General features: G+C 41.9%; 1 protein-coding gene across 1 annotated transcript in view; it reads left to right on the forward strand.

Moving 5' to 3' along the window:
- The window catches only part of LOC139764673 (neuroligin-4, Y-linked-like), a 447,908-nt gene that overhangs the window by 427,522 nt on the left and 2,886 nt on the right, over positions 1-17,500 (forward strand). The gene's annotated exons all lie outside the window — the stretch shown is intronic.

A 17,500-nucleotide genomic window follows, 5' to 3' on the forward strand; every position in this document is an offset into this window, starting at 1 on the left:
GGGTTGTTAGGGAGGTGAATGCAAGAGTTTTGGAAAGAGGGGCAAGTATGAAGTCTGTTGGGGATGAGAGAGCTTGGGAAGTGTGTCAGTTGTTGTTCGCTGATGATACAGCGCTGGTGGCTGATTCATGTGAGAAACTGCAGAAGCTGGTGACTGAGTTTGGTAAAGTGTGTGGAAGAAGAAAGTTAAGAGTAAATGTGAATAAGAGCAAGGTTATTAGGTACAGTAGGGTTGAGGGTCAAGTCAATTGGGAGGTGAGTTTGAATGGAGAAAAAATGGAGGAAGTGAAATGTTTTAGTTATCTGGGAGTGGATCTGGCAGCGGATGGAACCATGGAAGCGGAAGTGGATCATAGGGTGGGGGAGGGGGCGAAAATTCTGAGGGCCTTGAAAAATGTGTGGAAGTCGAGAACATTATCTCGGAAAGCAAAAATGGGTATGTTTGAAGGAATAGTGGTTCCAACAATGTTGTATGGTTGCGAGGCGTGGGCTATGGATAGAGTTGTGCGCAGGAGGATGGATGTGCTGGAAATGAGATGTTTGAGGACAATGTGTGGTGTGAGGTGGTTTGATCGAGTGAGTAACGTAAGGGTAAGAGAGATGTGTGGAAATAAAAAGATCGTGGTTGAGAGAGCAGAAGAGGGTGTTTTGAAGTGGTTTGGGCACATGGAGAGAATGAGTGAGGAAAGATTGACCAAGAGGATATATGTGTCGGAGGTGGAGGGAACGAGGAGAAGAGGGAGACCAAATTGGAGGTGGAAAGATGGAGTGAAAAAGATTTTGTGTGATCGGGGCCTGAACATGCAGGAGGGTGAAAGGAGGGCAAGGAATAGAGTGAATTGGAGCGATGTGGTATACCGGGGTTGACGTGCTGTCAGTGGATTGAATCAAGGCATGTGAAGCGTCTGGGGTAAACCATGGAAAGCTGTGTAGGTATGTATATCTGCGTGTGTGGACGTATGTATATACATGTGTATGGGGGGGGGGCCATTTCTTTCGTCTGTTTCCTTGCGCTACCTCGCAAACGCGGGAGACAGCGACAAAGTATAATAAAAATATATATATATATATATATATATATATATATATATATATATATATATATATATATATATATATATATATATATATATATATATATATATATTTATTTATTTATTCATTCTAATTTACTTTGCTTTGTCGCTGTCTCCCGGGTTAGCGAGGTAGTGCGGGGAAACACACGAAAGAATGACCCAACCCACCCACATACACATGTGTATAAACACAAGTCCACACATGCACATATATATACCTATATATCTCAACGTATACATACATTTACACTCACAGACAGTCATATATACACATGTATATAATTCATACTGTCTGCCTTTATTCTTTCCCATCGCCACCCCGCAACACATGAAACAACAACTCCATTCTCCCTCATATGCGTGAGGTAGCGCTACGAAAAGTCAACAAAGGCCCCATTCGTTCACACTCAGTCTTTACCTGTCATGTAGTATTACACCGAAACCACAGCTCCCTTTGCACATCGAGGCCCCACAGAACTTTCTGTGGTTTACCACAGACGCTTCACATGCCCTGGCTCAATCCATTCACAGTACGTCGACCTGGTATACCACATCGTTCCAATTCACTCTATTCATTGCACGCTTTTCACCCTCCTGTATGTTAAGGTCCCGATTACTCAAAATCTTTTTCACTCCATCTTTCCACCTCTAGTTTGGTCTCCCACTTCTCCTCGTTCCCCCCATCTCTGACACATATATTCTCTTGGTCAATCTTTCCTCAAACATTCTCTCCATGTGACCAAACCATTTGAAAACACCCTCTTCTGCTCCCTCTAACACACCCTTTTTATTATCATACACCTCTCTTACCCTTTTATTACTTACTCGATCAAACCACCTCACACCAAATATTGTCCTCAAACATCTCATTTCCAGCATATCCACCCTCCTCCGCACAACTCTATCCATAACCCACGCCTCGCAACCATATAACATTGTTGGAGCCACTATTCCTTTACACATACCCATTTTTTGCTTTCCGAGATAGTGTTTTCGACTTCCAGACATTCTTCAACACTCCCAGAACTCTCGCCCCCTTCCCCATCCTATGATTCACTTCCGCTTCTATGGTTCCATCCGCTGATAAATCCACTGGCGAATATCTAAAACACTTCACTTCCTCCAGTTTTTCTCCATTCAAACTTACCTCCCAGTTGACTTGTCCCTCAACCCTACTGTACCTAAAAACCTGGCTCTTATTCACATTTACTCCCAGCTTTCTTCTTTCACACACTTTAGCAAACTCAGTCATCAGCTTCTGCAGTTTCTCCCATGAATCAGCCACCAGCGCTGTATCATCGGCGAGTAACAACTGACTCACTTCCCAAGCTCTTTCATCCACAAAAGACTGCACAATTGCCCCTCTTTCCAAAACTCTTGCATTCACTTCCGTAACAACCCCATCCATAAACTAATTAAACAGCCATGGAGACATCACACACCCCTGCCGCACACCTACATTCACTGAGAACCAATCACTTACCTCTCTTCCTACACGTACACATGCCTTACATCCTTGATAAAAACTTTTCACTGCATCTAACAACTTGCTTCTCACACCATATATTCTTAATACCTTCCACAGAGCATCTCTATCAACTCTATCATATGCCTTCTCCAGATCCCTAAATGCTACATAAAAATCCATTGGGTTTTCTAAGAATTTCTAACACACATTCTTCAAAGCAAACACCTGATCCACACATCCTCTACCACTTCTGAAACCACACTGCTCTTCTCCAATCTGATGCTCTGTACATGTCTTCAACCTCTCAATCAATACCCTCCCATATGATTTCTCAGGAATACTCAACAAAATTATACCTTTGTAATTTGAGCACTCACTCTTATCCCCTTTGCCTTTGTACAATGGCTCTATGCAAGCATTCCGCCAATCCTCAGGCACCTCACCATGAGTCATGCATTCATTAAATAACCTTACCAACCAGTCAACAATACAGTCACCCCCTTTTTTAATAAATTCCAATGCAATACCAACCTGGTGCCTTGCCGGATTTCATCTTTCGCAAAGCTTTTACTACCTCTTCTCTGTTTACCAAATCATTTTCGCTAATCCTCTCATTTTGCACATCACCTCGACCAAAACATCCTATATCTGCCACTCTATTATCAAACACATTCAAAAACTTTTAAAATACTCACTCCATCTTCTCACATCACCAATACTTGTTATCACCTCCCCATTAGCCTCCTTCACTGAAATTCCCATTTGTTACCTTGTCTTATGCACTTTATTTACCGCCTACCAAAACATCTTTTCATTCTCCCTAAAATTTAATGATGCTCTCTCACACCAACTCTCATTTGCCCTCTTTTTCACCTCTTGCACGTTTCTCTTGACCTCCTGCGTCTTTCTTTTATACATCCCCAACTCATTTGCATTATTTCCCTGCAAAAATCCTCCAAATTCCTCTCTCTTCTCAATCACTAATACCCTCACCTCTTCATCACACCATTCACTGCCCTTTCTAATCTGCACACCTCTCACGCTTCTCATGTCACAAGCATCTTTTGCGCAAGCCATCAATGCTTCCCTCAATACATCCCATTCCTCCCCGACTCACCTTACGTCGTTTGTGTTCACGTTTTTCCATTATATACTCATTCTCTCCTGGTATTTCCACCCACAAGTCTCCTTCCCAAGCTCACTTGATCTCACCACTCTTTTTTCCCCAAGATTCTCCTTTTCTGAAAACCTCTACAAATCTTCACCTTCGTCTCCACAAGATTAAGATTAGATATCCCTCCAGTTGTACCTCTTAGCATCCAAATGTCTCGATTTCGCGCGCCTAGATAATCAACAAGTAATCCAATAACACTCTCTGGCCATCTCTCCTACTTACATACGTATACTTATTTATATCTCTCTTTTTAAACAGTTTTTCCCAATCACCAGTCCTTTTTCAGCACATAAATCTACACAAGTTCTTCATCATTTCTATTTACAACACTGAACACCCAATATACACCAATTATTCCCTCAACTGCCACATTACTCACCTTTGGACTCAAATCACCCATCACTATAACCCGGTCTCGTGCATCAAAACGTCTAACACACCCACTCAGCTGCTCCCAAAACATTTGCCTCTCATGATCTTTCTTCTCATGCCCAGGTCAATATGCACCAATAATCAAGCGTCTCTCTCCATCCACTTTCAGTTTTACCAATATCAATGTAGAGTTTAGTTTCTTACACTCTATCACATACTCCCACCACTCCTGTTTTAGGAGTAGTACTACTCCTTCCCTTGCACTTGTCCTCTCACTAACCCCTGACTTTACTCCCAAGACAATCGCAAACCACTCTTCCCCTTTACCCTTGAGCTTCGTTTAACTCAGAGCCAAAATATCCAGGTTCTTTTCCTCAATCATACTATCTCTCCTCTCTTCTCATCTTGGTTATATCCACACATATTTAGACACCCCTTCGAGGAGGAGGAGCACTCCCCGCGAGAATCCTTCTTCTGTTTCTCCTTTTAGAAATTCAAAATACAAGGAGGGGAGGGTTTCCAGTCCCCACTCCCGTCCCCTTTAGTCGCCTTCTACAACACGAGAGGAATGCGTGGGAGGTATTCTTTCTCCCGCAAAAGAGAGACTTTTGGATGTCAGTGTGTTGAGAGGTGCAACTGGAGGGATGTCTGATCATTATCTTGTTGAGGCGAAGGTGAAGATTTATAGGGTTTTCAGAAAAAAAGAGAGAATGTTGGGGTTAAGAGAGTGGTGAGAGTAAATGAGCTTGAGAAGGAGACTTGTGTGAGGAAGTACCAGGAGAGACTGAGTACAGAATGGAAAAAGGTGAGAACAAAGGAGGTAAGGGGAGTGGGGCAGGAATGGGATGTATTCAGGGAAGCAGTGATTGCTTGTTCAAAAGATACTTGTGGCATGAGAAGCGTCGGAGGTGGGTTGATTAGAAAGGGTAGTGAGTGGTGGGATGAAAAAGTAAGATTATTAGTGAAAGAGAAGAGAGAGGCATTTGGACGATTTTTGCAGAGAAAAAATGCAAATGAGTGGGAGATGTATAAAAGAAAGAGGCAAGAGGTCAAGAGAAAGATGCAAGAGGCTTGGTCGCTGTCTCCCGCGCTAGCGAGGTAGCGCAAGGAAGCACACGAAAGAATGGCTCAACACACCCACATACACATGTATATACATACACGTCCACACACGCAAATATACATACCTATACATCTCAATGTACACATACATATACACACAGAGACATATACATATATACACGTGTACATAATTCATACTGTCTGCTCTTATTCATTCCCATCGCCACCTCGTGACACATGGAATAACAACCCCCTGCCCCCTCATATGCGTAAGGGAGCGTTAGGAAAAGACAACAAAAGACCCATTCGTTCACACTCAGTCTCTAGCTGTCATGTAATAATGCACCGAAACCACAGCTCCCTTTCCACATCCAGGCCCGACACAACTTTCCATGGTTTACCCCAGACGCTTCACATGCCCTGGTTTAATCCATTGACAGCACGTCGGCCCCGGTATACCACATCGTTCCAATTCTCTCTATTCCTTGCACGCCCTTCACCCCCCTGCATGTTCAGGGCCCGATCACTCAAAATCTTTTTCACTCCATCGTTCCACTCCCAATCTGGTCTCCCACTTCTCCTCGTTCCCTCCACCTCCGACACATATATCCTCTTTGTCAATCTTTCCACCCTCATTCTCTCCATGTGCCCAAAACATTTCAAAACACCCTCTTTTGCTCTTTCAACCACACTCTTTCTATCACCATACATATCTCTTCCACTTCCATTACCTACTCGATCAAACCACCTCACACCACATATTGTCCTCAAGCTTCTCATTTCCAGTACATCCACCCTCCTCCGAACAACTCTATCTATAGCCCACGCCTCGCAATCATATAACATTGTTGGAACCACTATTTCTTTCAAACGTAACCATTATTTTGCTTTCCGAGATAACATTCTCGCCTTCCACACATTTTTCAACTCTCCTACCACTTTCGCGCCTTCCCCAACCCTATAGCTCACTTCCGCTTCCATGGTATCATCCGCTGCCAGACCCACCCCCAGATATTTAAAACACTTCACTTCCTCCAGTTTTTCTCCATTCAAACTTACCTCCGAATTGACTTATCCCTCAACCCTACTGTGCCCAATAATATTTACTCTCAACTTTCTTCTTTCACACACTTTACCAAACTCAGTCACCAACTGTTTCTTCCCCGAATCAGCCACCAACGATGTATCATCAGCGAACAACAACTGACTCACTTCCCAAGCTCTCTCATCCACAACAGACTGCATACTTGCCCCTCCCTCCAAAACTCTTGCATTCAATTCCCTAACAACCCCAGCCATAAACAAATTAAACAACCATGGAGACATAATGCACCCCTGCCGCAAACCGACATTCACTGAGAACCAATCACTTTCCTCTCTTCATACACGTACACATGCCTTACATCCTTGATAACAAAACTTTTCACTGCTTCTAACAAATTGCCTCATACACCAAATATTCTTAATATCTTCCGCAGAGCATCTTTATCAATTCTATTATATGCCTTCTCCAGATCCATGGATGCTACACACAAATCCTTTTGCTTTTTTAAGTATTTCTCACATACATTCTTCAAAGCAAATACCTGATCCACACATCCTCTATTACTTCTGAAACCACACTGCTCTTCCCCAGTCTGATGCTCTGTGCAAGCCTTTACTCTCTCAATCAATACCCCCCATATAATTTCCTAGGAATACTCAACAAACTTATACCTCTGTAATTTGAGCACTCACACTTATCCCCTTTGCCTTTGTACAATGGCACTATGCAAACATTCCGCCAATCCTCAGGCACTTCACCATGAATCAGACATACATTGAATAACCTTATCAACCAGTCAACAATAGAGTCACCCCATTCTTTAATGAATTCCACTGCAATACCATCCAAACCTGCTGACTTGCCGGCTTTCATCTTCCGCAAAGCTTTTACTACCTCTTCTCTGTTTACCAAATCATTTTCCCTAACCCTCTCACTTTGCACACCACCTCGACCAAAACACCCTATATCTGCCACTCTATCATCAAACACATTCAACAAACCTTAAATATACTCACTCCATCTCCTTCTCACATCACCACTACTTGTTATCACCTCCCCATTAGCCCCCTTCACTGAAGTTCCCATTTGCTCCCTTCTCTTACGCACTTTATTTACCTGCTTCCAAAACATCTTTTTATTCTCCCAAAAATTTAATGATACTCTGTCACCCCAACGCTCATTTGCCCCCTTTTTCACCTCTTGCACCTTTCTCTTGACCTCCTGTCTCTTTCTTTCATACATCTCCCACACAATTGCACTTTTTCCCTGCAAAAATCGTCCAAATGCCTCTCTCTTCTCTTTCACTAATAATCTTACTTCTTCAACCCACCACTCACTACCCTTTCTAATCAACCCACCTCCCATGCTTCTCATGCCACAAGCATCTTTTGCGCATTCCATCACTGATTCCCTAAATACATCCCATTCCTCCCCCACTCCCTTTAGCTCCTTTGTTCTCACCTTTTTCCATTCTGTACTCAATCTCTCCTGGTACTTCCTCACACAAGTCTCCTTCCCAAGCTCACTTACTCTCATCTCTCTCTTCACCCCAACATTCTCTCTTCTTTTCTGAAAACCCATACAAATCTTCACCTTCGCCTTCACAAGATAATGATCAGACATCCCGCCAGTTGCACCTCTCAGAACATTAACATCCAAAAGTCTCTCTTTCGCGCGCCTGTCAATTAACACGTAATTCATTAAAGCTCTCTGGCCATCTCTCATACTTACATGCGTATACTTATATATATCTCGCTTTCTAAACCAGGTATTCCCAATCACCAGTCCTTTTCCAGCACATAAATCTACAAGCTCTTCACCATTTCCATTTACAACACTGAACACCCCATATATACCAATTACTCCCTCAACTGCCACATTACTCACCTTTGCATTCAAATCACCCATCACTATAACCCGGACTTGTGCATCACAACCACTAACACACTCGTTCAGCTGCTCCCAAAATCCTTGCCTCTGGTAATCTTTTGTCCTATGCCCAGGTGCATATGCACCAACAATCACCCATCTCTCTCCATCAACTTTCAGTTTTACCCATATCAATCTAGAATTTACTTTCTTACACTCTATCACATACTCCCACTACTGCTGTTTCAGGAGTAGTGCTACTCCTTCCCTTGCTCTTGTCCTCTCACTAACCCCTGACTTTACTCCCAAGACATTCCCAAACCACTCTTCCCCTTTACCCTTGAGCTTTGTTTCACTCAGAGCCAAAACATCCAGGCTCCTTTCTGAAACATACTACCTATCTCTCCTTTTTCCTCATCTTGGTTACATCCACACACATTTAGACACCCCAATCTGATCCTTAGAGGTGGATCAGCACTCCCCGTGGTGACTCATTCTTCTGTTTCCCCTTTTAGAAAGTTAAAATACAAGGATAGGAGGTTTCTGGCCCCCCGCTCCCGTCCCCTTTAGTCGCCTTCAACGACGGTTGAGGAATGCGTGGGAAGGGAAGTATTCTCTCTCCCCTATCCCCAGGGATATATATATATATATATATATATATATATATATATATATATATATATATATATATATATATATATATATATATATATATATATATATATTTTTTTTTTTTTTTTTCTTTTTTTTTATACTTTGTCGCTGTCTCCCGCGTTTGCGAGGTAGCGCAAGGAAACAGACGAAAGAAATGGCCCAACCCCCCCCATACACATGTACATACACACGTCCACACACGCAAATATACATACCTACACAGCTTTCCATGGTTTACCCCAGACGCTTCACATGCCTTGATTCACTCCACTGACAGCACGTCAACCCCTGTATACCACATCGCTCCAATTCACTCTATTCCTTGCCCTCCTTTCACCCTCCTGCATGTTCAGGCCCCGATCACACAAAATCTATTTCACTCCATCTTTCCACCTCCAATTTGGTCTCCCTCTTCTCGTTCCCTCCACCTCCGACACATATATCCTCTTGGTCAATCTTTCCTCACTCATTCTCTCCATGTGCCCAAACCATTTCAAAACACCCTCTTCTGCTCTCTCAACCACGCTCTTTTTATTTTCACACATCTCTCTTACCCTTACGTTACTTACTCGATCAAACCACCTCACACCACACATTGTCCTCAAACATCTCATTTCCAGCACATCCATCCTCCTGCGCACAACTATATCCATAGCCCACGCCTCGCAACCATACAACATTGTTGGAACCACTATTCCTTCAAACATACCCATTTTTGCTTTCCGAGATAATGTTCTCGACTTCCACACATTTTTCAAGGCTCCCAAAATTTTCGCCCCCTCCCCCACCCTATGATCCACTTCCGCTTCCATGGTTCCATCCGCTGACAGATCCACTCCCAGATATCTAAAACACTTCACTTCCTCCAGTTTTTCTCCATTCAAACTCACCTCCCAATTGGCTTGACCCTCAACCCTACTGTACCTAATAACCTTGCTCTTATTCACATTTACTCTTAACTTTCTTCTTCCACACACTTTACCAAACTCAGTCACCAGCTTCTGCAGTTTCTCACATGAATCAGCCACCAGCGCTGTATCATCAGCGAACAACAACTGACTCACTTCCCAAGCTCTCTCATCCCCAACAGACTTCATACTATCCCGGAAAGCAAAAATGGGTATGTTTGAAGGAATAGTTGTTCCAATAATGTTGTATGGTTGCGAGGCGTGGGCTATGGATAGAGTTGTGCGCAGGAGGATGGATGTGCTGGAAATGAGATGTTTGAGGACAATGTGTGGTGTGAGGTGGTTTGATCGAGTAAGTAACGTAAGGGTAAGAGAGATGTGCGGAAATAAAAAGAGCGTGGTTGAGAGAGCAGAAGAGGGTGTTTTGAAATGGTTTGGGCACATGGAGAGAATGAGTGAGGAAAGATTGACCAAGAGGATATATGTGTCGGAGGTGGAGGGAACGAGGAGAAGAGGGAGACCAAATTGGAGGTGGAAAGATGGAGTGAAAAGGATTTTGTGTGATCGGGGCCTGAACATGCAGGAGGGTGAAAGGAGGGCAAGGAATAGAGGGAATTGGAGCGATGTGGTATACAGGGGTTGACGTGCTGTCAGTGGATTGAATCAAGGCATGTGAAGCGTCCGGGGTAAACCAAGGAAAGCTGTGTAGGTATGTATATTTGCGTGTGTGGACGTGTGTATGTACATGTGTATGGGGGGGGGGGTTGGGCCTTTTCTTTCGTCTGTTTCCTTGCGCTACCTCGCAAACGCGTGAGACAGCGACAAAGTATAAAAAAAAAAAAAAAAAAAAAAAAATATATACGAATAAAGTGCATATGCACGCGCACCTTCATAGAACATGCAAACCTCCAACAGCCAGGATCGAACCCGGGACCCCTGTGCAAGAGGCAGGCATGCTAACCGCTAGGCTATGGGACTGTATAATAGGAAACAACTATTCGAATACTAAGTACTCGAATACCGTTCATCTCACAGTGGTGAGCAACGGGGTCTATACCGGTTATTTCCGAACAGACGCACATAGCCAGCTGATAGCGTTTTACCGAACCTAACTGTACAACACGGAGGTATATGAATACGAATAAAGTGCATATGAACGCGCACCTTCATAGAACATAAAAACCTCCAACAGCCAGGATTGAACCCGGGACCTCTGTGCAAGAGGCAGGCATGCTAACCGTTAGGCTATGGGACTGTATAATAGGAAACAACTATTCGAATACTAAGTACTCGAATACCCTTCGTCTCACAATGATGAGCAACGGGGTCTATACCGGTTATTTCCGAACAGACGCACATAGCCAGCTGATAGCGTTTTACCGAACCTAGCTGTACAACGCGGAGGTATATGAATATGAATAAAGGGCATATGAACGCGCACCTTCATAGAACATACAAACCTCCAACAGCCAGGATCGAACCCGGGACCCCTGTGCAAGAGGCAGGCATGCTAACCGCTAGGCTATGGGACTGTATAATAGGAAACAACTATTCGAATACTAAGTACTCGAATACCCTTCGTCTCACAATGGTGAGCAACGGGGTCTATACCGGTTATTTCCGAACAGGCGCACATAGCCAGCTGATGGCGTTTTACCGAACCTAACTGTACAACGCGGAGGTATATGAATACGAATAAAGTGCATATGAACGCGCACCTTCTTAGAACATACAAACCTCCAACAGCCAGGATCGAACCCGGGACCCCTGTACAAAAGGCAGGCATGCTAACCGCTAGGCTATGGGACTGTGTAATAGGAAACAACTATTCGAATACTAAGTACTCGAATACCCTTCGTCTCACAATGGTGAGCAACGGGGTCTATACCGGTTATTTCCGAACAGACCCACATAGCCAGCTGATAGCGTTTTACCGAACCTAAAAATCCTGGGAGCCTTGAAGAATGTGTGGAAGTCGAGAACATTATCTTGGAAAGCAAAAATGTGTATTTTTGAAGGAATAGTGGTTCCAACAATGTTGTATGGTTGCGAGGCGTTGGCTATGGATAGAGTTGTGCGCAGGAGGGTGGATGTGCTGGAAATGAAATGTTTGAGGACAATGTGTGGTGTGAGGTGGTTTGATCGAGTAAGTAACGTAAGGGTAAGAGAGATGTGTGGAAATAAAAAGAACGTGGTTGAGGGAGCAGAAGAGGGTGTTTTGAAATGTTTTGGGCACATGGAGAGAATGAGTGAGGAAAGATTGACCAAGAGGATATATGTGTCGGAGGTGGAGGGAACGAGGAGAAGTGGGAGACCAAAATGGAGGTGGACAGAAGGAGTGAAAAAGATTTTTGTGATCTGGGCCTGAACATGCAGGAGGGTGAAAGGAGCGCAAGGAATAGAGTGAATTGGATCGATGTGGTATACCGGGGTTGACGTGCTGTCAGTAGATTGAATCAGGGCATGTGAAGCGTCTGGGGTAAACCATGGAAAGCTGTGTAGGTATGTATATTTGCGTGTGTGGACGTGTATGCATATTCATGTGTATGGGGTCGGTTGGGCCATTTCTTTCGTCTGTTTCCTTACATATATATATATATATATATATATATATATATATATATATATATATATATATATATATATATATATATATATATATATATATATATATATATATATATATATATATATATATATATATATATATATATATATATATATATATATATATATATATATATATATATATATATATATATATATATATATATATATATATATATATATATATATATATATATATATATATATATATATATATATATATATATATATATATATATATATATATATATATATATATATATATATATATATATATATATACAGATATATACATGTACGTATTCATACTGGCTGCCTTCATCCATTCTGGTCGCAATCCTGCCACACATGAAATAGCAACCCCTCCCCCCCCTCCATACTCACACACACACACACACTCATTTACACAACCCCTCCCCAAATCCCACCCCACCACACCCCACCCCACCACACCCTACCCGAGGTACCACTAGAAAAGACAAAAAAGGCAGCATTCGTTCATACTTAGTCTAACTTTCATGTGTAGTTCACCGAAACCATAGCTCCCTGTCTACATCCAGGCCCCACAACACTTTCCATAGTTTACTCCAGACGCTTTAGATGTCCTATTTCAATCTATTGATAGCAAGTCGACCCCGGTATACCACATCGCTCCAATTCACTCTATTTCTTGCACGCATTTCACCCTCCTGTATTTCAGGAAACGATCGCTCAAAATCTTTTTCATTCCATCCTTCCACCTCCGATTGGGTCTCCGCTTCTCCTCGTTCCCTCTACTTCTGACAAATATATCTTCTTTGTCAATCTTTCCCCACTCATTCTTTTCATGCGACCAAACCATTTCAACAAACCCTTTTCTGCTCTCTCAACCACACTCTTTTTATCACCAAACATCTTTCTTACCCTTTCATTATTTACTCGACTAAACCACCTCGCACCACATAGTGTCCTCAAACATTTCATTTCCAACATATCAACCCATCTCCGCACAATCCTATCTAAAGCCCACGCCTCGCAACCATATAACATTGTTTAAACAACTATTCCTTCAAACATACCCATTTTTGGTCTCTGAGATAACGTTCTCGCCTTCCACACATTTTTTAACGCTCCCTGAACTTTCGCCCCCCTCCACCACCCTGTGACTCACGTCAGCTTTCATGGTTCCATCAGCAGCTAAATCTACTCCCAGATATCTAAATACTTCACTTCCTCCAGTTTTTCTCCATTCAAAATTACCTCCCAGTTAACTCGTCCCTCATCTCTACAGAACCTAATAACCTTGCTCTTATTCACATTCACTCTCAGCTTTGTTTTTTGACATACTTTACCAAACTCATCACCATCTACTGCAGTTTCTCGCCCGAATCAGCCACCAGCGTTGTGTCATCAGCGAGCAACAACTGACTCACTTCCGAAGCCCACTCATCCACAACAGATTGTGTATTTGCCCCTCTCTCCAAAGCTCTTGCATTCACCTCCCCAACAACCTCATTCTTAAACAAATTGAACAGCCATAGAGACATCACGCACCCCTGTCGGAAACAGACATTCACTGGGAACCAATCACTCTCCTCTCTTGTTACTCGTCCACATGCCTTACATCCTCGGTCAAAACTTTTCGCTGCTTCTAGCAACATACCTCCCCCGCCATATACTCTTAAGGCCTTCTACGAAGCATCTCTATCAGCTCTATCATATGCCTTCTCTAGATCCATAAATGTTTCATACAAATCAATTTGTTTTTCTCAGAATTACTCACACACATTCTTCGAAGCAAACACCTGATACACACATCCTCTATCAATTTTGAAACCACACTGCTCTTCACCCTCTCAGTCAATACCCTCCCATATACTTTCCCAGAAGTATTCAACACACTTATGCCTCTGTAGTTGAAACATTCACCTTTGTCCTCTTTGCCTTTGTACAATCGAGCTATGTATTCATTTCACCAATCCTCAAGTACAATGAATATCCTTACCAAACAATCAACAACGCAGATGCAAGTGGCATGAGAAAGGTGGGAGGTGGGCGTATTAGAAAGGGCAGTGAGTGGTAACATGAGGTAAAGTTGTTGGTGAAATATATAAGAGACGCATTTGGACGATACTTACAAGGAAGGAGTGCAAATTACTAGGACATGTATAAAATAAAGCGGCAGGAGGTCAAAAGGAAGATGCAGGGATTGAAAAAGAGGGCAAATGAGAACTGGGGTGAGAATCACTAAAATTTATGTGGAATAAATGCAATGGTTTTGGGGAGCGTACGCAGTCTCTTGGGGATGAGAGGGCCTGGGAAGTGATTCAGTGTTTGTTTTGCCGATGATACAGTGCTGGTGAAATTGCAGAAGTTGGTGACTGAGTTTGAAAAAGTGTGTGAAAGAAGAAAATTGAGAGTAAATGTGAAAAAGAGCAAGGTTTTTAGGTTCATTAGGGTTGCGGGAAAATATAACCGGGATGTAAGTTTGAATGGAGAAAAACTAGAGGAAGTGAGGTGCTTTAGAGATCTGGGAGTGGACTTTGCAGCGGAAATGAGTCACAGAGTGAGGGAGGGGGCAAAGGTTCTGGGAGCGATAAAGAATGTGTGGAAGAGAGAACGTTATCTCGGAGAGCAAAAGTGAGTATATTTGATGAAACAGTAGTTCCAACAATATTGTACAGTTGCGAGGCTTGGGCTTTACATTGGGATGTACGGAAGAAGGTGGATGTGTTGGAAATAGAATATTTCAGGACTATTTGTTGTGTGAGGTGATTTGATCGAGTAAGTAATGAAAAGGTAAGAAAGATGTGTGTTGATAAAAAGAGTGTAGTTGAGAGACTAGAAGAGGGTGTGTTGAAATGGTTTGAACATATGGAGAGAACGAGTGAGGAAAGATTGACAAAGAGGATATATGTGTCAGAGATGGAGGAAACGAGGAAAAGTGGTTGACCAAATTGGAGGTGGAAGGATGGAATCAAAAAGATTTTGAGCGATTAGGGCCTGAACACACAGTAGGGTGAGAGGCGTGCAAGGAAGAGAGTGAACTGGAACGATTTGGTATAGTATCGACGCACTGTCAATGGACTGAAGAGGGCATTTGAAATGTCTGAGAAAAACCATGTAAAGGTCTGTGGGACCTGGATGTGGCTAAGGATATGTGGTTTCGGTGCATTACACATGACAGCTAGAGACTGAGTGTGAACGAACGTGGCCTTTTTGTCTGTTTTCCTGGCGCTGTCTCACTGAAGAAGGGGGTAACGATGCTGTTTCCTGTGAGGCGGGGTAATTTCTGAAATGGATGAAGAGAAGCAAGTATGAATATGTACATGTGTATGTGTATATGTATATGTCTGTATGTGAATTTGTATGCGTATATGTTGATATGAATATGTATGTATATGTAAGAATGTTTATTTACACGTTTATATGTTGATATGTATATGTATATGTGTGTACGTGTTCGTGTATGGACGCTTATATATTCTTCGCCTGTTTCCTGACGCTATCTCGCTGAAGCGTGATACGGCGATCTAATATAATCAAAAATGAAATATAATGATATATATATATATATATATATATATATATATATATATATATATATATATATATATATATATATATATATATATATATATATACACATATACATATGCATTTCTTTCTTTCATACTATTCGCCATTTCCCGCGTCATCAATGTAGCGTTAAGAAGAAGAAGACTGGGCCTCTGAGGAAACATCCTCATCCAGCCCCCTCCTCTGTTCCTTCCTTTGGAAAATAGAAAAAAAAAAAGAGAGGGGAGGATTTCCAGCCCCCCGCCTTCTACGACACGCAGGGAATACGTGGGAAGTATTCTTTCTCCCCTATCCCCAGGGAATATATATATATATATATATATATATATATATATATATATATATATATATATATATATATATATATATATATATATATATATACATATATATATATATAGGGAAGGATCACACTTTTGCGCGTGATCAAGATATTCCTATGAGTCCACATGGAAAATGAAACACGAAAAGTTCCCAAGTGCACTTTCGTGTAATAATCACATCATCAGGGAAGATACAAGAGAGAAATATAACAGTCAGTTGATATACATCGAGGAGACGAAGCTAGGACGACATTTGGTAAATATGTGATTATCCAAAACATGCAACCAACGTTCATAAACTTCTCAACATGAAAGAGTTAAATTATCATCATTTCAGTGGCGTCCTAGCTTCGTCTCCTCGATGTATATCAAATGACTGTTATATTTCTCTCCTGTATCTCCCCTGATGATGTGATTACTACGCGAAAGGGCACTTGGGAGCTTTTCGTGTTTCATTTTCCACGTGGACTCATAGGAATATATATATATATATATATATATATATATATATATATATATATATATATATATATATATATATATATATATATATATATATATATATATATATATATATATATATATATATATATATATATATATGTATATATATATATATATATATATATATATATATATATATATATATATATATATATATATATATATATATATGTATATATATATATACTTATATATATTTATATTTATTTATTTATTTTCCTTTGTCGCTGTCTCCCGCGTTTGCGAGGTAGCGCAAGGAAACAGACGAAAGAAATGGCCCAACCCACCCCCATACACAATGTATATACATACACGTCCACACACGCAAATATACATACCTATACATCTCAATGTACACATATATATACACACACAGACACATACATATATACCCATGCACACAATTCACACTGTCTGCCTTTATTCATTGACATCGCCACCTCGCCACACATGGAATACCATCCCCCTCCCCCCCTCATGTGTGCGAGGTAGCACTAGGAAAAGACAACAAATGCCCCATTCGTTCACACTCAGTCTCTAGCTTTCATGCAATCATGCCCGAAACCACAGCTCCCTTTCCACATCCAGGCCCCACACAGCTTTCCATGGTTTACCCCAGACGCTTCACATGCCCTGGTTCAATCCACTGACAGCACGTCAACCCCGGTATACCACATCGATCCAGTTCACTCTATTCCTTGCCCTCCTTTCACCCTCCTGCATGTTCAGGCCCAGATCACACAAAATCTTTTTCACTCCATCTTTCCACCTCCAATTTGGTCTCCCACTTCTCGTTCCCTCCACCTCCGATACATATATCCTCTTGGTCAATCTTTCCTCACTCATTCTCTCCATGTGCCCAAACCATTTCAAAACACCCT

This window comes from Panulirus ornatus, chromosome 4 (genome assembly GCF_036320965.1).
Source record: "Panulirus ornatus isolate Po-2019 chromosome 4, ASM3632096v1, whole genome shotgun sequence".
Lineage (NCBI taxonomy): Eukaryota > Metazoa > Arthropoda > Malacostraca > Decapoda > Palinuridae > Panulirus > Panulirus ornatus.